The 20,710-nt window shown below is 32.9% G+C and overlaps 1 pseudogene; it reads left to right on the top strand.

Moving 5' to 3' along the window:
• The first annotated feature begins 18,448 nt into the window (after window positions 1–18,448).
• LOC132280279 (small nucleolar RNA R71) lies at window positions 18,449–18,547 on the top strand (annotated as a pseudogene).
• The last annotated feature ends 2,163 nt before the right edge of the window (window positions 18,548–20,710 follow it).

Here is a 20,710-nt window from a genome sequence, read left to right as displayed (position 1 = left end):
CTTATCCAAATAATTGATCTTATCTAGTTGTACCACCTTACCAACCACTTTTGTCCTTTTCCCAAAAATATCTTCGAAATATCTCAGATTTGTTTTTATCCAAAAAGCGCTGCCATTGAGGATCGATCCAACTTTAGTTCGATAGATCTCAGCCATGTTCGATCAATCCAAGTCCAAGGTTCGATTGATCAAACTTCCTCCAGTGCGAAAAAGTTAAATTTCCAGCTCACAAAAAGTTGCCATTTATCCAATCGTTGGGGAATATTTGTTGTACGACCCCAGTTTATTTTGGGTGTCATTTGACCTACCTATATAAAGATAAGGATTACTTTTTACATCATATCACATCATATCATATCATACCTTGTAGAACTCTTGGAGAGGAAGAGGAGGCTAGAGACACCATTGGAGACTCTTCATCAACCAAGGAGCAAATCTCTACCATGGAGTTAACCCTTGAGGGTTGGAGAAGCACTACCATGAGTGGCTAGACATCTTCTTGGGGCTAGAATTATCCCCAAGCATGCTTTCTACATCTTGATTTTGTGTATTATTGAGGGATTAGTGTTGTAATACTTGTTTTGGCACTTATATATATATAGATCTTGTTTATTCAATGATTTATGTGGTTTAATGCTTCCAATTGATCATTCCATTCTATCCATATGTCTATGTATACTAGAATAGATGTTCATGTGTTTGTCTCTATTTCTTGTGTTATTAATGCATGTCTATTTGTATTAATACCATAGATTTAAAGATTGTCAAAACATTATGCTTAATGGAATGCTCTTGTAATTTTATTGATGGTTTATGCTCATTTCTTGATGGATTGTGCCTCTCCCTTAGCTTAATTAGTTTAATTTCATGTCATTAGCTTAATTGTAGTGTAGTGGTAGCATAGTTCTTAGATGGGAGGACAATCCATGCTTATTGTTTGATGTTCCATACTTTTGAATGCAAGTAGCATATGTCTCTAACCTTGTGGTGTATTTGGCTTGTGAGCTTAATGAAATGATTAATGACTTGCTAGATATATTGTGCTTTTCACATGCTATTTAGACAATAAACTTAATTGTTAGATATATTGTGCTTTTCACATGTTGCTTTGACAATATATACTTAATTGGTCACCCTTGCTAATTGAATCAACCAAACACACACACACATCAATATTGCAACACACATTTCCCTCATTAGTCACTTGTTAAGGGTGTAGAAAAGTATTGTTTGGTGGTGACCTCTAAACCCTAAGATCTCTCTCTTACTTACTCTTTATTGCATTCAATTATTTAGTTTAATTTGCTCTATAGTTTAATCAACCAAACAACTATTTGTTTGATCACTCGACCTACTAACCCTAATAGTGATCCCACAACCAAATTCGACTCCAATCCCTTGGGACGATCCCTACTCACCCTAACTATATTTTTAGTGAAGGTAGTAGTACCTTTTATAAATGTAAAACTTAGCCCTCGCCTTAATGAACACTCTTAAGCTTATGGTGTAGCGACCTACTAGGAATGCCGCCGGAGGTCTCGTAGAAGATGGGAGAGGTTTGGTTTGTAGTGGCGAGGGAGATGAGGGCTTAGATCGATGTTGAAATCAATCTAATGACCCAAAGGTTTTATTTTAAAAACTGGTCCCGACAAGTTCGATTGATCAGGGAAAATTTCCAATCGATCGAAAATAGATCAATCTGAAAAACGTTGAGATCGATCTCCCCTCACTAAATGACAAAATTTTATTTTTTTTAATTATTTTAATTATTTTTTTTTTTGAAATATTTTGAATTTTTGGAAATTAAAAATTAAAAATAAAATTAAAAGTATTTTTTGAATTTTTGGAAATAAAACAAAAAAAATTGCTTTTGGGATTTTTGAAAATTTTAAAATGAAAATAAAATAAAACAAGTAATTGAAAATAAAAATGAAAAATAAAATGAAAATCTTTTTGGAGTTTTTGAAGATAAAATAAAATAAAATAAAATAAACACTAAAATAAAAATAAAAATGCAGTCAAAGTCAAAGTCAAGGTCAACAAAGGGGCACAGATCGATCAATCTAAGATCGATCGAAAGCTACTTCGATTGATCGAACAGGTGAAAACCTGCATAGAAGTTCGAACGATGCACAGAGAGGCCTTTTTTATGGATCTCAAAAAATTTTCTAAGTGTGGAGTGAAGATCGATGCAAGAAAAAGTTGGATTGATCTAGGAGCTTTTAGATTGATTCGAAGAAATTTTTGAACGATACATAGAGGGATGATTTATGCAGGAAATTTCAGATCGATGGAACAGAGAAATGATTGGATGCAGGGATGGGTGTTCGATCGATCGAACTTCTTTTAAGATCGATCAAACAGGGACAAAATGCCTATTTTCATAATGAAAGTACATGCATACTCAATCAAAATCCTAGCCATGTGTATAATTCCAAAACATATCTAGATGACGCAAGAAATGAAAGATAAAATAGAAATGAGGGAGGAATAGGGTTGTAAACCCTACGAAGCATTACTAGTCTTTAACATCTCTAGCAAGACGTTGGGCTCTTTTAGCTCGGATCAAACATCTTGTAATACATCCCCTCCTTAATGGGGTGAGAGGTACTTTGAATTCCACCAAACAAACGGTTCCCTAAAGAACTTGTTGAATTAGGTTCAAAGGAGATCGTTGGTCCTTTGTCAATACCCTCTCAAAGCAAGTTTTTAAAACATCATTCTTTAGTTTCAAGGTCGAAGATGAACTTTTTGAAGTTTTAGTTTCAAGCAAAGACTCTATTCTTTCACATTCATTGTCTAGAAATTTTTCTACAACATTTACTTCTTCATGCTTGTCAAATGAATTTGGGGTCAGATTAAAGATATTCAACTTCACTTTCATATACCTAAATGAGATTTTCATTACCCCCATCCTACAATTGATGTTGGCATTTGCGGTTGCCAAGAAAGGACGACCAAGGATAACGGGAATTTGGCTCTTGGGATTTGGAATCGGTTCCGTGTCAATGACAACGAAATCGATCAGGAAGAAGGATTTATCAATTTTAATCAAGACATCCTCAATGATACCCCGAGGCTTTTTAATGGATCGGTCGACGAGTTGTAAAACTACTGTAATACCCCGTAATTTTAAAGAATGTATTTAAATTAATTTTGTGTTAGGTTAATTAATTTTATTTATTTGTGCATACTACATTATTTTATTAAGTTCATTTAATTGTGCATGTAAATTAATTGTGTATGTTAAAATAAGTAAATTTGTTCATGTAATTATGCATGTATTCTTATTAATAATTTTATTTGTTGGTTATGCTTATATTAATCATTATTAGTTAAGTAAATTATTATATTTGTGTTATATAGTATTATGATGATATAATGTATTATTTTGTAATAATAATAATTATATTAGTTTAATAATAATAATAATAATAATAATAATAATTATAAAAGTTTTATTAATAATAATATTAGTAATAATACTATTAGTATTAAATCAATGTAATGATGAAAAATTAAATACTAGGATAGAATTTCATTTACTATGGTAGAATGGTGGATCAAATATATTGATTAAAGATAGCATTGTCTTAAAGCCATATAGGTAGGAATATGAGAAATGGGTGAGAAGTTATTATAAATTAGATATTTGTATTATATATATTATATAAGTTTGTATATATATATTAGTAGCCAACTTACTCTAAAGGCAACTTACTTAAGTTAGAAAGCTTAAACATTCTAGTGAGCTATTTTATAAGAGTGAAAGGAAAAGAGAAAGAGAAAGAAGCTTGGACCGGTGTAGGCGATTTTACCCGACTACGCGCAACCGGTGGATTTATTTTAAATCCAAAAAGGCAAGTTATTATCTATTTTTCCCCTTTGAATCCATAAATTATTCATTTAATTTATTTCGGGTTTTTAGAGACTAGAAACCATGCTAGGAGTTGCAATAAATTATTTTTAGTTTATTAAAATATTATGTTTTAATTATTAAAGAGGTTAGTTATTTATTTATTAGCCTATGTAATTAAAATATAGCTGAAAATAATTAAATAAGGCTTTAGGGATTTTTCTAGAATTTTCTAGATTTTTCCGGGGCTTTTCTGCAATTTCCGGCGAGGATTCCGGTCACCGGCAGTGGGGAAGACAACCGGAGTAATCCGGTGTGAGGCAGCGCACAAGGGTTCCCATGCGCTTACATCAGCAGCCGTTGGATTAACTTTTGACCACTAGATTGATTCTATGTAGCATAGTGTACAATAATAGCATACGCGCACTTCAGGGACCATTGGATTAAAGGATGATCATTAAGATCAATCCAGTGTAGCGCGCCCACATAGAAACGGTACAACCGACCAACCAGAACACGCCACGTCAGCAGGAACCATTAATGCGCGCGTGGCAGCGCGTGCGCGCGCGTGGCTGATGCCAGACGCGCGTGGAGGCGCGTGTGCGCGCGTGAGAGGGTGGAAAACATAGGGCTGCGCGTGGGGAAGCTTAGGGCGGCGCGTGGGGGCGCGTGAGGGGCCCTGTCAGCTGCTGGAAATTGCCAGAATACCCCTAGGCCTGTTTTGTAATTTCCAGAACCTTAAACTTGCACTTTTTGGCCTATGGTTGGTACTTACGGGTTTAACGGGACATTAAATTATTATTTTATTAAACCGTTAGTTATTATTATGTCCGATTAATATTTTTAAATATTAATTGTATCGTTTTCAATACAGATCACCATTAAACGGATGTAGTTGATTTAATGACATTGTTAATCATTAATTGTGTTATTATTTTATTAAACAGTATTAAATCATTAATGTTAAAATTAAATGATTTCATGGTTTTAATTCAAATAAATTGTCCGTTATACATTGCAGGATTATTTATGTTGTTAATGATATACAAACCATGATTATTATGCTGCGTGCATTTCAGGAAATAAATGGACTGTTTAATTATATCGCATTTATATTATATGGATGTGTTGCCATATAGAACCATGTGAGCTGGCTAATAAGTTTAGACTCATTTATACCTTATGCATTCGTTGCTATAGACAGATGTGTGGCTGTCGGGGTATGTGGTTTAATATTATTGGCATGTGTTGCCTAATTGACATACTAGGTATATTTATTAATAATGTTGGCATGTGTTGCCTAATTTATATGCTCAGTATATTCATCAGTACTTTGCGAGGTGTTATCATTGTGTAGTTCGTTATAGTCTGTGTTGTCAGTACTGTGCACCATGTATAATAGCTGATTTCCCGGGTAGGGAAAGGCGACACTTGACCACCTAGTGTGAGTCTAAGTGATCACCGTCTATTCTGGTTGAGGTCATGTTATACATCGGATAGTTCCCGTAGGATGTATACAGATATAGTACTCAACCGATTCATAATGATTAATTTATTTGATTCTCTGATTTGGGTCATAGTAGAGAGGACTTGCTCATGGGGTTGACCCACCATTGTTGTTATTTCAGGATACGGTCAGTATCCGTTTCAAGGCTGAGGTTAGCAGTGTGGGACCATCATCCGAACTCATCTACTCTTACGATCCAGTGCAGGGTAGAAGTTTTATGTAATACTTCAGTTTCAGTTTTTATTTACTTTTGACGTTGAACTCTCAGGGTTATATTTAGGGATCCTTGACATAGGATTTCCAAGTTGTAATGAAGTACGGTATTAAATAAAGGATGGATGGATGTTGTATTATTTAGTGTTCATTTCCTGTCTAAATTCTTTTATTATCATCATTTTGTATTCCATGCTTGTATATTGCCAATTGTTTTTGATATCCCTCGTTTTTCGTGTATAAGCCTGATCAACTTATGCGTGGAAAATGTGGGGGTGTTACAACTACCGACGTCGGTTTCAAGTCTCCTAAGCCTAATTTAACATATACCGAGTATGGAAGAAGATTAACACTAACTCCTATGTCTAGAAGAGCCCGATTAATGATATGGTCACCAATGATGCAAGAAGTAGTAAGTGAACCGAGGTCCTTAAACTTCAGGAAGGTGTTATGTTGCAAGATTGAGCTCACTTGCTCGATCAAGACCACATTTCTAGGTGCTTGGCTCTTGTTCTTCCTCTTTTGGGTGCAAAGATCTTTCAAGAACTTAGCATAAGCCGGAATTTGCTTAATTGCATCCAAAAGTGGAAGATTAATCTTCACTTGCCTAAACATTTCAATGATTTCATTGGTCTTGGTCTTTTGTTTATCAAGATAAATGGATCCTTTCAAGGCATCCGGAAATGGAGCTCTTGGATCAAAAACTTTTTCAAAACTTTTCTTTAAAGAATCTTCAACACAAGAATTTTTAAAATCCTTTTTCGAAGCTTTGTTCAATTCATTTTTCAAATCAATTTTGGATTCACTTTTTAAATCACTTTCTAACAGTTTCTCATTTGAATGATCATGCATATGCAATGAAGGAGGAATATGATGAGAAAAGGGACGGGTATCAACTTTTGGTTACATCGGTTCACTCTCTTCATTGGACATAGCTACTTGGTTGTCCACAATCTTCCCACTTCTCAAGGTTGTCACCGCATTGACATGCTCAATTGTGGGACCTTCCGATGAGGAACGAGTATCCACAACACGTTATTGCTTTGGTGGGGCATTTAAAGGCATTTTCCCTTTCTCTCTAGCATTTAAGGTACTAGCTATTTGCCCGACCTAGGTTTCTAGCTTAGCAATAGATTGAGAATAGGAATGAAGCAATTGAGTGTTCACCTCTAGAATGCCTAAAGTGGTCAAAACTTTCTCTTCAAAAGCGGAACTCCTAGAATTTCTTTGAGAATATGATGGTTGATTAGGAAAATGAGAATTAGAAAATTGATTGCCATGTGATTGAAATGATGATGATTTAAAACCTTGGGAACTTTGGCCTTGCATTGGTGGCGGAACATACTTACCTTGAAAACCACTTTGGGGAGGGTTTGTAATACCCCGATATTTTAAAGGATTTATTAATTGGAATTAATTACTTTTATTTTATTTTTAAATAATTTATTTGATTCAATTTGAATTAATTGCGTTTATTTTAATTTTTAATTGATTTGTTTTATTGAGTGCTTAGATTAATTATTTTATTTTATTTATATTTCGTGAATTATTGATATGATGATTGTTGTGTGTGTGCTTAATTATTGATTGAATTGTTGGCGTGCTTATTTTATTGGTATGGTATGATTTGGTTGTAATTTATTGTTTTGTTTATGTGCTTAGTGTAATTAGTTTTTTTTTTTTTATTTTTAATTTAAGTGTTTTTTTTAATTATTTGGTTTATTTAAATTAATTGGATTTGGGCTTAAGGGAAGTTGGACCAAAAGATGTGGTCTTGGGTTTGTATAAAGCCTTATTGGGTTAATTAATAAAGGCCCATGGTTATTTAATTATTTAAATGATCATTTTTGTATTACTTATAAATATATATATAATTATATATAAATATAATTAATTAATAATTGTTATGGATGGATATATATATAGAGATATATTTATGGTGATATATAGAGGTATGTATGATTTAATTAACCAATGGTTAATTATGGAAGGTCTATATATATATATATATATATATATATATATATGTAATTTAATATATATTTATAAATATATATTATTTAAAGGTTATTATTTTAATTCAAAGTCCTAGTTGGAATAGGATTTGGAATTTAAGGTGTATAAAAATACACATAAGGCTTTATGGTTAAAAGTTTACATGTTAGAAGAAGAAGAAGAAGGAAAAAAAAAAAAAAAAAAAAAAAGTGAGATAGAGAGAGAAGAAGAAAAGAAGGCTGACAAAAAGGAGGCCGGATTGGGGAAAGACGATCCGGAATTGAAAAAAAGATAATTAAAGCTTGAAAAGTCGGTTTCATTTCGAAATCTTCAGGCAAGTTCTTTTCTAACTCTCCTCTTAGGACCAATAAGTTTATCACCTTGAGTATCAATGTTCAGATTAAACTTATTTGTTTAAAAATCATTGTTAGATTGGATAAGTTAAAAGCATAAATTATTATAATTGATCTTTCAGAAATTTTGGATTTTAAATTGATATATATTAGGTGTTGTATATCTATTTTAAAATCAATCTATAGGTTAATCTTGGACCCAATATGATTATTTAGGGTTTCTAGAGTTTCTGGAATTTTTCTGTAATTTTTAGAATTTTCTAGATATTTTTCTGGATTTGTTATATATATTTTTAGAATTTTGTTATAATTATATATGTGTGTAAACATTTTATATATACTGTTTATACAATTCACTGGAGGTTTAGATTAATCGGCGCATCAAATAAGGGTTTGATTCAGCGTGGGTGGCATATCATAACTTAGTGTGCGTATGAATTCGAGCCATTGAAGTTTGGAAAAGAAAAAAATAATGGATGGATTCAGTGCATTACGGCACTTGGTAGTACCATGTAGATGCGGATCTGGACAATTGAAGTGTACTGATGAAAGACTGATTATTCAATGAGATGTAGCACATGTTAAGCTGGTGTGCGCATGCATCTGGACCACAGATGCGGTCCAATTAGCATAAAATAATCTAGTGCGGGCAAGCGCACCAGAACACAGAGGGATGGCCTATAGAACTGAGCCATCACAAGCCGCGAGTACAACTGGCGCGTGAGAGCGCATGCAGGCACGTGGACGCGCTTGCTAGTTAATGTTGGCGCGTGGAAACGCGTACAGAGAGTGTGAAAGCTTTTGGTGGTGCGTGGAGGCGCGTGAGGAAGTGTTTGGGGTTTCGGTAAGGTTCTGTGGTGTCCAGTGATTATCCAGAATTTATTTTAAGCTTGTTAGGATTGAAATTAACCATTAAAGGGCGTGTTCTTGGTGTTCTGAGAGCCTTAGAGTGTTGCTAAGATATTTAGTACCTTTTAATTGGCATAAATATAATTAATTAAATATTTTGCCAAAGAAGAAGATATATATATATATATATATATATATATATATATAGTTATAAATGTGGATATATATGGTTGACTTAATTTATGATTCGTATAAAATGAGGTATATATATACATATTTACTTATATATATGTAGATATGATTTTAAATAATCAAATATTATTAAGGAAAGTATTATACACATATATACATATTAAATAATATATGAGTATATGTATATATATTATTTGAGATAATTATTCTTATTATTATTATTATTGTTTTTATTTGATATATCTAGATAGGCTGGTTAGTAAATTTGTGATATGCTTATAATCTGCATGAGATGTTTATGTATGGATTAGCTATCATTGAGTCTGAAGTTGGTACATGGTTGAATTGTAGGCATGATTGAGTTGCCATAGGTGTAAATATAATGTCTAAGTATTTGTATGAATAAAATACATACGTAGGAAGCATGAATGAGTTGCCAGTTTAAAAGTATAAATATATATGTTTGTGGAGGCATGGTTGAATTGCCAATGTATAAATATACATACATGGAGGCATGGTTGATTTGCCAATGTATAAATAAATATACTTGTGGAGGCATGGTTGAATTGCCAATTTATATAAATAAATATATTTATAATGGCAAGGTTGATTTGTCAAAGTGTAATTATATTGCTGTGTGATAGGTGATTAAAATATATCATCTATGGTTATTGTATATATAAGGTGGATTGGGATTAGATATTCTTAAATTAGAATAGTCTAGTATTTATAAGTTAGTGTATTATTTTTACATATTAATAAATAATACCGGTGGTGACATAGATGATTTGTCAAAGCCTAGATATTTGGCTGTGTGATTTAAATACTTATAATCATTATTGGTTTTGGAATTAAATATAATGTTCTTTTAATTATATTATATTGTTTAAATTATTAAATTACTGTCTAGGATGGAATTAAGGTTAGAAGAGTTTCTTTAAAAAGAAATTGTGGATTGGACTAGGTATGATTATTAGTTAATCATTGATAATGATTTTGGAATTAATGCACCTTGTTATAGTTGTTATTGTTATATGTATGTATCATATACATATTATGGTATGTTAAGGTTAAAATTTTATTAGGTTTGATTTTGATTAGAGATGATCTATTTATTGGTTTTTAGAGGTATGGTAGAGAGAACTTGCTTGTAGGGTTTAACCAACGATTTTTTTTTCAAGTTATTAGAAGTTCCAATCACGAGGTTGAGGATCCGCAGCTGGGAAACTGTCATTCATCTATTTATCTTGTGTACTTTTAAGTATTGTTGGATTATTAGATAATGTTTTAAGGGGTCCTTTAGTTATGGGATTCCTGAATTGTAAATTTTGGAGAATTATTAATGAAACTTTTATTTAATAGATTCCCTTCAGCGAGTTATTTATTCTTTTTATTTCTTTTTGTACTCTGTGCTTGTTTAAATACTTTAATTGTTTTGATATCTCTTAATTTTGTGCACGGATTTGATCAACCCGCGTTCCGAAATTAGGGGGTATCACAGTTGGTATCAGAGCACTCCAGGTTCAAGTGTCCCTAGGGTGTCTTTCGTTGTGTGACTTCCGCGTTTGTACTCTTTTACTTAGAGCTTAAGTTTATGATTCATTGTATTCTATATTCGGTCTGTTAGTGCGTCCTAATGTTAAATCATTTAGTCTTATCAACAAATGGTAGGACATCGATTTGGAAGGTATTTGCGAAGGCAAGAGCGTAGGTGCTAGGATAGTATGCTAAATTAGGGAGGCGATCTTTTATCATGAAAACTGATTTAATGGCATAAACCATGGAAGTTGATAGTTTGCATTCACACAGTAAACACATGTGCAAGATAGAGTAGACAACTAAATTGTGGAAAGTTATTACTTCTATACTCAGTATTGTTCAGGGAGGATGAATGTAGTTGCAGAATTGGTTTTTAAGTTCTGTTTTGAGGAATGGGGTGTTTCAAAGGTATCTAGATCAAATTAGGTGATTTAAATGGTTGAAATCGACTGGTTAAAATCTCAGAATGCATAATATACATTAATATGCTAAGGACTTGAACAATATGGAATTTTAATTAACTTACATGTTGAAAATGAAGGATTTAGTTGCTTAATATTATTCTCGCAATTTTAATGTATATTTATGTGATTTTAATCATGTACTAGCATATAATATAATCATGTATTTATCAGATTTTTATTATAATTACTTCTAGATTATTTTAAGTATAATTATATATGTTGCATGAATTATGGGTTTTATGTATTATGCACTATTAAAATAATATGGAAGTATTTTAGGGACGGATTAACGGAAAAGTTAAGTCCTATTTATTTATTTATGGATTGTATGGTTTAATGCGCCGGTATGGGACGGTGGCATTCTAGGGACGGATTAACCAAAGAAATTAACTCCTACCTATATATTTATAAGGGAACGGATTAACCATAGAGTTAAGTCCTACTTATTCGTGTCAGGTCAACGGAATACTTGGATGGCATGCCATTGAAATAATATTGTTGGATAGTTTACTTTTATGTATGGATAGAATGGATTTTATATATGTATAGATATGTGCCACGATATGAGCTTGAGTCTCAGGATCAATGGTTAGGATGGAGGCGTATATTGCCGATTGAGATGGGTAGCTGGATTTAAGGATGTGTGGGCCCTGGTAGAAGGAGGACTCGTAACCACCTTTATGTGTGTTTTACATGAGATACCTACTATCCAATTGAGACTACTTTAGTCCAGTGAGAGTCTCTAGTGTGTACTTATATTTATCAATTATATAAATATGGAATTAGCTAATTACGAGATTTGTCTTCTAATTATGAGTATGTGGGATTGGATTAATTTCCACACGGATAAAAAGAACAATGAAATTTGAAATTAAATAATCAAAGTCTTCATTTCATGGATTTGTGAATTTCGAAAACGGAATTCCTTTTGTTAGGGGGGAAGAATGTAATACCCCGATATTTAAAAGGATTTATTAATTGGAATTAATTACTTTTATTTTATTTTTAAATAATTTATTTAATTCAATTTGAATTAATTGCGTTTATTTTAATTTTTAATTGATTTGTTTTATTGAGTGCTTAGATTAATTATTTTATTTTATTTATATTTTGTGAATTATTGATATGATGATTGTTGTGTGTGTGCTTAATTATTGATTGAATTGTTGGCGTATTGATTTTATTGGTATAGTATGACTTGGTTGTAATTTATTGTTTTGTTTATGTGCTTAGTGTAATTAGTTTTTTTTTTTTTTTTTTTTTTTTTTTTTTTTTTTTAATTTAAGTGTTTTTTTAATTATTTGATTTATTTAAATTAATTGGTGGTGGCTCGGTCGTCGGCAACCCAAAAAGTTTATGTTAATGTAGCCAAGTTTTACATTTAGAAATTGCCACTACTACCTTTCACTAAAAATATAGTTAGGGTGAGTAGAGATCGTCCCAAGGGATTGAGTGTCTTATTAGGTTGAGGAATCAAAATTAGGGTTAGTAGGTCGAGTGATCAAAATAGTGGTTGGTTGGTTGAATTAAACTAGATGCAAATTAAACTAAAGTAAACAATGATGCAATAGAGAGAATGAAAGAGAGAGAGATCTTGGGGTATAGAGATCACTATTAAGCATAACTTTTCTACACCTTTAATGAATAATTAATGAGGGAAAGAACATGTATTGCAATAAAATGTGTGTGTGTGGTTGTTCCAATAAGGATGGATGACAAATTAAGCATATATTGTCTAAACAACATGGTGAATAGCACAACATATCAAATTAAGCCATTAATCATTTCTTTAAGCTCACAATCCAAATACATCACAAGGATAGAGATACATGTTACTTGCTTTTCATAAGTATGAAATATCAACAACAAGCATGGATTGTTCTCCAATTTAACAACTATACTACAACTAAGCTAATGACATGAAATTAAACTCAGGGAAATGTACAATCCATCAAGCAATGAGTATGAACCATCAAATAAACCACAAGAACATGACATTAAGCACTATGTCTTGAAAATCTCTGGATCTATAGCATCAATACACATAGACATGCGTCAGTAACACAAGAAATAGAGACAAACATATGAACATCTATTCTAACATACATAGACATATGGATAGAATGAAATGATCAATTGGAAGCATTAAACTACATAAATCATTCAATAAACAAGATCTATATATATATATAAGTGTCAAGACATGAATCGCAATACAAATCCCCTCAAAAATACATAAATCAAGAAGTAAAAAGCATGCTTAGGGCTAACTCTTGCCCCAAGAGGATGTCTAGCCACTCATGGATGATGTCCTCCAACCCTTAAGGGCAAACTCCATGGAAGAAATCTGTTCCTTGGTTGATGAAGAGTCTCCAATGGTGTCTCTAGCCTCCTCTTCTTTTCTTCCTCACTAAGAGTTCTACAAGGTATAATATGATATAGTGTGATATGATACAATATGATACAAAAAGTAATCCTTATCCTTATATAGGTAGGTCAAATAACACCCAAAATGAGCTGGGGTCGTACAGCAAATATTCCCCAATGATTGGATAAAGGACAACTTTTTGTGAGCTGAAAATTTAACTTTTTCGCACTGGAGGAAGTTCGATCGATCGAACCTTGGACTTGGATCGATCGAACATGGCTGAGATCTATCGAACTGAAGTTGGATCGATCTTCAATGGCGGCGCCTTTTTGGATAAAAACAAATCTGAGATATTTTGAAGATATTTTTGGGAAAAGGACAAAAACGGTTGGTAAGGTGGTACAACTGGATAAGATCAATCATTTGGATAAGGACAAGAATGTTCGATCGATTAGAAAAGGAAGTTGGATCGATCGAACTTTTGAGATCTTTGAAAATGACATCATGGCCTGGATCTATCTTGAAGTGTTGAGATCGATCGAAGTTGGATCGATCGAACTTTTCTTGAGATCGATTGAAGTTGCTGAAATTCCACCATTTGCTTCCTTTTGCTCTACTTTGCTCCTTTCTTTGATTCATCCCAGAATTCCTTCAGTTATGCTCTAATTTAGCTAAGTTAGCTTATTTTGGGGATAAGTACCTGAAAATGAAAATAACACGAAATCAAAACAAAACGGTAAAGTAAGATAGATAAAGGTCCTAGAATACCTAAGCTTAAAGGGTTTAAATACGCACTTTTCAGTGCTCATCAATTGGATTTGGGCTTAAGGAAAGTTAGACCAAAAGATGTGGTCTTGGGCTTGTATGAAGCCTTAATGGGTTAATTAATAAAGGCCCGTGGTTATTTAATTATTTAAATGATCATTTTTGTATTAATTATAAATAGATATAAAATTATATATAAATATAATTAATTAATAATTGTTATGGATGGATATATATATAAAGATATATTTATGGTGATATATATAGGTATTCATGATTTAATTAACCAATGGTTAATTATGGAAGGTCTATATATATATATGTGTGTAATTTAATATATGTTTATAGATATATATTATTTAAAGTTTATTATTTTAATTCAAAGTCCTAGTTGGAATAGGATCTGGAATTTAAGGTGTATAAAAATACACATAAGGCTTTAGGGTTAAAAGTTTACACGTTAGAAAAATAAGTTAGACAGAGAGAGAAGGAGAAGAGAAGACTGACAAAGAGGAGGCCGGATTGGGGAAAGACGATCCGGAATTGAAAAAAAGACAATTAAAACTTGAAGCGTCGGTTTCGTTTTGAAACCTTCAAGCAAGTTTTTTTCTAACTCTCCTCTTAGGACCCATAAGTTTATCACTTTGAGTATCAATGTTCAGATTAAAGTTATTTGTTTAAAAATCATTGTTAGATTGGATAAGTTAAAAGCGTAAATTATTATAATTGATCTTTTAGAAATTTTGGATTTTAAATTGATATATATTAGGTGTTGTATATCTATTTTAAAATCAATCTATAGGTTGATCTTGGACCTAATATGATTATTTAGGGTTTCTAGAGTTTTTGGAATTTTTCTGTAATTTTTGGAATTTTCTAGATATATTTCTGGATTTGTTTTATATTTTTTTGGAATTTTTTTATAATTATATATGTGTATAAACATAATATATATACTGTTTATACAATTCACTGGAGGCTTAGATTAATTGGCGCATCAAATAAGGGTTTGATTCAGCGTGGGCGGCATATCATAACTTAGTGTGCGTATGAATCCGAGCCATTGAAGTTTGGAAAAAAAAATAATAATGGATGGATTCAATGCATTGCAGCACTTGGTAGTACCATGTAGATGCGGATTTGGACCATTGAAGTGTACTGATGAGAGATTGATTATTTGGTGAGATGCGGCACATGTTAAACTGATGTGCGCATGCATCTGGACTACAGATACGGTCCAATCAGCATAAAATAATCTGGTGCGGGCAAGCGCACTAGAACACAGAGGGATGGCCTATAGGAGTAAGCCATCACACGCCGCGAGTACAACTGGCCCGTGAGAGCGCGTATAGGTGTGTGGACGCGCCTGCCAGTGAATGATGGCGCGTGAAAGCGCGTGCAGAAAGTATAGACGCATTTGGTGGCGCGTGGGGGCGCGTGAGGAAGTGTTTGGGGTTTCGGTAAGGTTCTGTGGTGTCCAGTGATTATCCAGAATTTATTTTAAGCTTGTTAGGGTTGAAATTAACCATTAAAGGGCGTGTTCTTGGTGTTCTGAGAGCCTTAGAATGTTGCTAAGATATTTAGTACGTTTTAATTGGCATAAATATAATTAATTAAATATTTTGCCATGGAAGAAGATGTATATATATATATATATATATATATATATATATATATATATATTTATATATATAGTTATAGATGTGGATATATATGGTTGACTTAATTTATGATTCGTATAAAAGGAGGAATATATATGGGCGCGAATCACCTGCTGTGCGATTGCCATACTGTTTCCTACAGTGAGCGGTAAATGGCTTTGGTTTAGCCATGTTTTACTCCACTTAACATACACTAAGAGTGTGTTTGGCAATTGCACCACTATTTATAAGTAACATTTCACCACCATTTATAAGTAATATCACATAGTCTAACAAGTAACATCACCACCATTTAAGTAGTGATGTTTCCCTCTTACAAATGATGATGTTACTTTTTAAACTATAAGATATTATTTTTAGACTTCTGTGATGTTACTTATAAATGGTGGTGAAATGTTACTTATAAATAGTGGTGCAGTTGCTACTTAAATGGTGGTGATGTTACTTTTTAGATTCTGTGATGTTACTTATAAATGGCGGTGAAATGTTACTTATAAATGGTGGTGTTATTTAAAATTAAAAGTGGTGATGTTTTCTTTTACAAATGGTGATGTTACTTTTTAGGTTCTGTGATGTTACTTATAAATGGTGGTGAAATGTTGTGGTGTAATTGGCCAAACACGGCCTTAGTGTCCGTTAGCTGAAGAATGATGTGGCCAAATATGGATCACTTAAAAGTTACAGCAGGAAACCGCATGGGAACCTCACTGCAGGTGATTCGCGGCCGTATATATATACATATTTACTTATATATATGTATATATGAGTTTAAATAATCAAATATTATTAAAGAATGTATTATACATATTAAATAATATATGAGTATATGTGTCTATATTATTTGAGATGATTATTATTATTATTATTGTTCTTATTTTATATATCTGGATAGGTTGGTTAGTAAATTTGTGATATGCTTATAATCTGCGTGAGATGTTTATGTATGGATTAGCTATCATTGAGTCTGAAGTTGGTACATGGTTGAATTGTAGGCATGATTGAGTTGCCATAGGTGTAAATATAATGCCTAAGTATTTGTATGAATAAAATACATATGTAGGAAGCATGAATGAGTTGCGAGTTTAAAAATATATATATATATGTTTGTGGAGGCATGATTGAATTGCCAATGTATAAATATACATACATGGAGGCATGGTTGAATTGCCAATGTATAAATAAATATACTTGTGGAGGCATGGTTGAATTGCCAATTTATATAAATAAATATATTTATAATGGCATGGTTGATTTGTCAAAGTGTAATTATATTGCTATGTGATAGGTGATTAAAATATATCATCTATGGTTATTGTATGTATAAGGTGGATTGGGATTAGATATTCTTAAATTAGAATAGTCTAGTATTTACAGGTTATTGTATTATTTTTACATATTAATAAATAATACCGGTGGTGACATAGATGATTTGTCAAAGCCTAGATATTTGGCTGTGTGATTTAAATACTTAAAATCATTATTGGTTTTGGAATTAAATATAATGTTCTTTTAATTATATTATATTGTTTAAATTATTAAATTGTTGTCTAGGATAGAATTAAGGTTAGAGGAGTTTCTTTAAAAAGAAATTGTGGATTGGACTAGGTCTGATTATTAGTTAATCATTGATAATGGTTTTGGAATTAATGCACCTCGTTATAGTTGTTATTGTTATATGTATATATCATATATATATATTATGGTATGTTAAGGTTAAAACTTTATTAGGTTTGGTTTTGATCAGAGATGATCTATTTATTGGTTTTCAGAGGTCTGGTAGAAAGAACTTGCTCGTAAGGTTTAACCCACGATTTTTTTTTTTAGGTTATTAGAAGTTCCAGTCTCGAGGTTGAGGATCCACAGCTAGGAGACTGTCATTCATCTATTCATCTTGTGTACTTTGAAGTAGTGTTGGATTATTAGATAATGTTTTAAGGGATTCTTGAGTTATGGGATTCCTGAGTTTTAAATTTTGGAGAATTATTAATGAAACTTTTATTTAATAGATTCCCTTTAGCGAGTTATTTATTCTTTTTATTTCTTTTTGTATTCTGTGCTTATTTAAATACTTTAATTATTTTGATATCTCTTAATTTTGTGCGCGGATTTGATCAACCCGTGTTCTGAAATTAGGGGGTATCACAGGGTTTGAGCCTTCCCCTTGGCTTTTCCAAGAAAAGTTCAGATGGTTTCTCCAACTTGAATTGTAATGAGTGCCATAGAGATTATTCCATTGATTGACAAATGTAGCATTGACTTGCTCATTGAGCTTACTTTACACATGTCCATGGGGACAATTGAAAGTAAAATGCAAGACACTTGAACAAGTCATACAAGATTCATTAGATGTACGATGATGAATATGAGTAGGGGAGGAAGATACTTGATTCGCCGAATTTTGGTTGATAAAATATTGATTAAACCTTTGAGATAAGGATTTCATTTCGGCAGCTATATCATTGGAGTTGTCAACTTGATATAAGCCGACATTCTTCCTTCCACCTAGGTTCTACCATTTTTAGAAGATAAGGACCTATGCATGGAATTTTCACTCATACTTTCATACAATTGCGACACATCATTTTCATGCTTATCAAGATAAGAACCACCCATAGATGCATCAACCATATCCTTGTGATTATCCGGTAAACTTTCAAAGAAATATTGAACTAGTTGCCACTTAGGTATGTCATGATGAGGGCACTTGCTAAGAAAATCATTAAACCTTTCCCATGCCTTATGAAACATTTCCCCATCCCCTTGAGAAAATTCTCTAATTGAAGTTCTCATGGCATTGGTCTTAGAACCCGGATAGTACTTTTTCAAGAGGTTATCGAAAAAGGCCTAAGATTGTTGAACCAATATTTTTTCTTATCTTTAAGGGTGAAAGTAAAAAGTTAAAGTCTTAAAACTTCTTCTGGCATGTCCGTGTATTTCACGGTGGAACACTGATAAGCGCTGAATACTGTATATTCAAGCGCCCTAAATTACATTAACAAAGTCCATTAATTGATTATTTTATGTAGATTAACTCCATTTGCATGTTTTTGTGCATTTTCAGGTTAAAGTGCAAAAAGGAAGCAAAAATGATGCCTTGTGGAATTTTGAACAAAAAGGGTGCCAATTCTGAATTTTTGGCAACAGTAGAACCTGACTTTTGTCGCCATTTTCGACCTAGAAAACTCAAGAACTGGACTTCCATCATAACATGAAATATTTAGAGCTCTGAATCAGCTTTCTAAATCTTCAAGCGGTTCATCATTCGGAGTTCGGTGCAGAGAGTTATGATCTTCTTAATAGAGGTGCGCAGAACTGCCTGGCAGCACTGAAATACTGCCTTTCTCCCCATTTTCGACCAACCAGACTTGAGAATTGGGTCTTCATCAAAACATGAACTTTTTAAAGCACTGAATCAGCTCCCAAATCTTCAAACAGATCATCATTTGGAGTTCGGGGCACAAAGTTATAGCAGTTTTACCAAAGTAGGTCAGTGCTGAGCAAGAAGAGCATGTTGCACATTACACTAATTTAGAGTGCTCGAGACCACTCTTCGAGTGCTCAAAAATCAGGCAGATTGCACTCAGAAATGGCTCAATTTCAGCCACTTGCACATTGGTTTCCTCAATGCCATCTTCCTTCTTTATGAAGTGGTTGGAGGTGTTCCTTGGAGGAGAGAGAGCCTTGACTTGAGCTTGATAAGAGAGAGGAAGGACCACACAAAAGGATTATCCTTGAATTTTTGCAAGATAGAGGAGAGAGAAGAGAGCAAGAAAGGTGTCTTCTTGGAGCTAGAAGAGGGGAGCTCAAAAATGGAGGTCAAGGCTTTGCTTCCTCCTTCCTCTAGTGCATCAATGGGTAACTAAACCTCCATCTAGGGAGGTGATGAAGCTCTACCTTGTAAGCATGTCTAGTTTTTGATTTATTTTGAAATGTATATTTGGCTAGTTCCATGGTCTAGAGCATGTTACAAATTGTAATGAAGATTTTGAATGTTTGAATGACTATGTTGATTTACATACTCTTGTCTTAGATTATTTAATCTCATAGTTGTATGGCTTATAGTTTCATAGTGACAATGGAACTAAGATTATGGAACGGTTTTAATGGCATGGTTTTGAGTAGCTTGTTAATCCATAGCTTAAGAATTTCTTTTGATGAGTTAATCTTGTGACTTGATATCATGTGCTTCCACCAATTGATTAATTGTTTGACAATCTCTAGCTTAGTGAGCATGTCTAGGGTTGCATCTTAGGTTAGGTAACTCAACCATGTGAAGCTTTGATAGGTTGTTCTTACTCTTTAATTAATTGAATTTCTTGAAGATATTATAGTAGTCATGTATTATTATATATCAAGGTCATTTCTACATTAATTCCCCAAATTAATCATATAATTAGCTTGTGTAGAGGGTTGGAGTGGACTCACTTCCCTAGACTTCCTTCTCTAAATCTTCTCTTTTAATCTCCTTCAATTTATTGTTTTATGCATTCTGAATTTGTAGTTTAGTGACAAATAAAACAAACCCTCTATGAACACCCCTTATCACTCTAAAATGACTCTAGACACTTAGGTTGCCATAGATTAGTGCAGTCCCAGTGGTTCGACTTACCCGACCAATAGCCCTATTTTACAATGATTCGTGCTATTGCGAAGGTTGATGTTTAATTGACCAACCGATTAATTTTTGGCGTCGTTGCCGGGGACTGCAAACGGTTTAGCGACCAAAGTTCTAGGGTTAATTTTAGTTTGATTGTTAATATTTTGTCTTGTGAATATTCCTTGTGTGTTTTGATCATCTTCGTGTTGTAAGATTCTAGGGACTCGAAGCTCGCCGTGGGATTGCTAGCAAATTATAAGTCTAGAAGACCCCAGGTAAGTCTCGTGACTTCTAGTTTCGAATTGTGGATATTGTGCATGTGTTAAGCTTAGAAGTAGTTAATCTATTTGC

Source organism: Cornus florida, unplaced genomic scaffold (genome assembly GCF_030987335.1).
Source record: "Cornus florida cultivar Cherokee Brave unplaced genomic scaffold, ASM3098733v1 CherokeeBrave_3.0.0_Hap2_Chr10, whole genome shotgun sequence".
Taxonomy (NCBI): domain Eukaryota; kingdom Viridiplantae; phylum Streptophyta; class Magnoliopsida; order Cornales; family Cornaceae; genus Cornus; species Cornus florida.
This window is presented reverse-complemented; position numbering and strand designations above follow the sequence as displayed.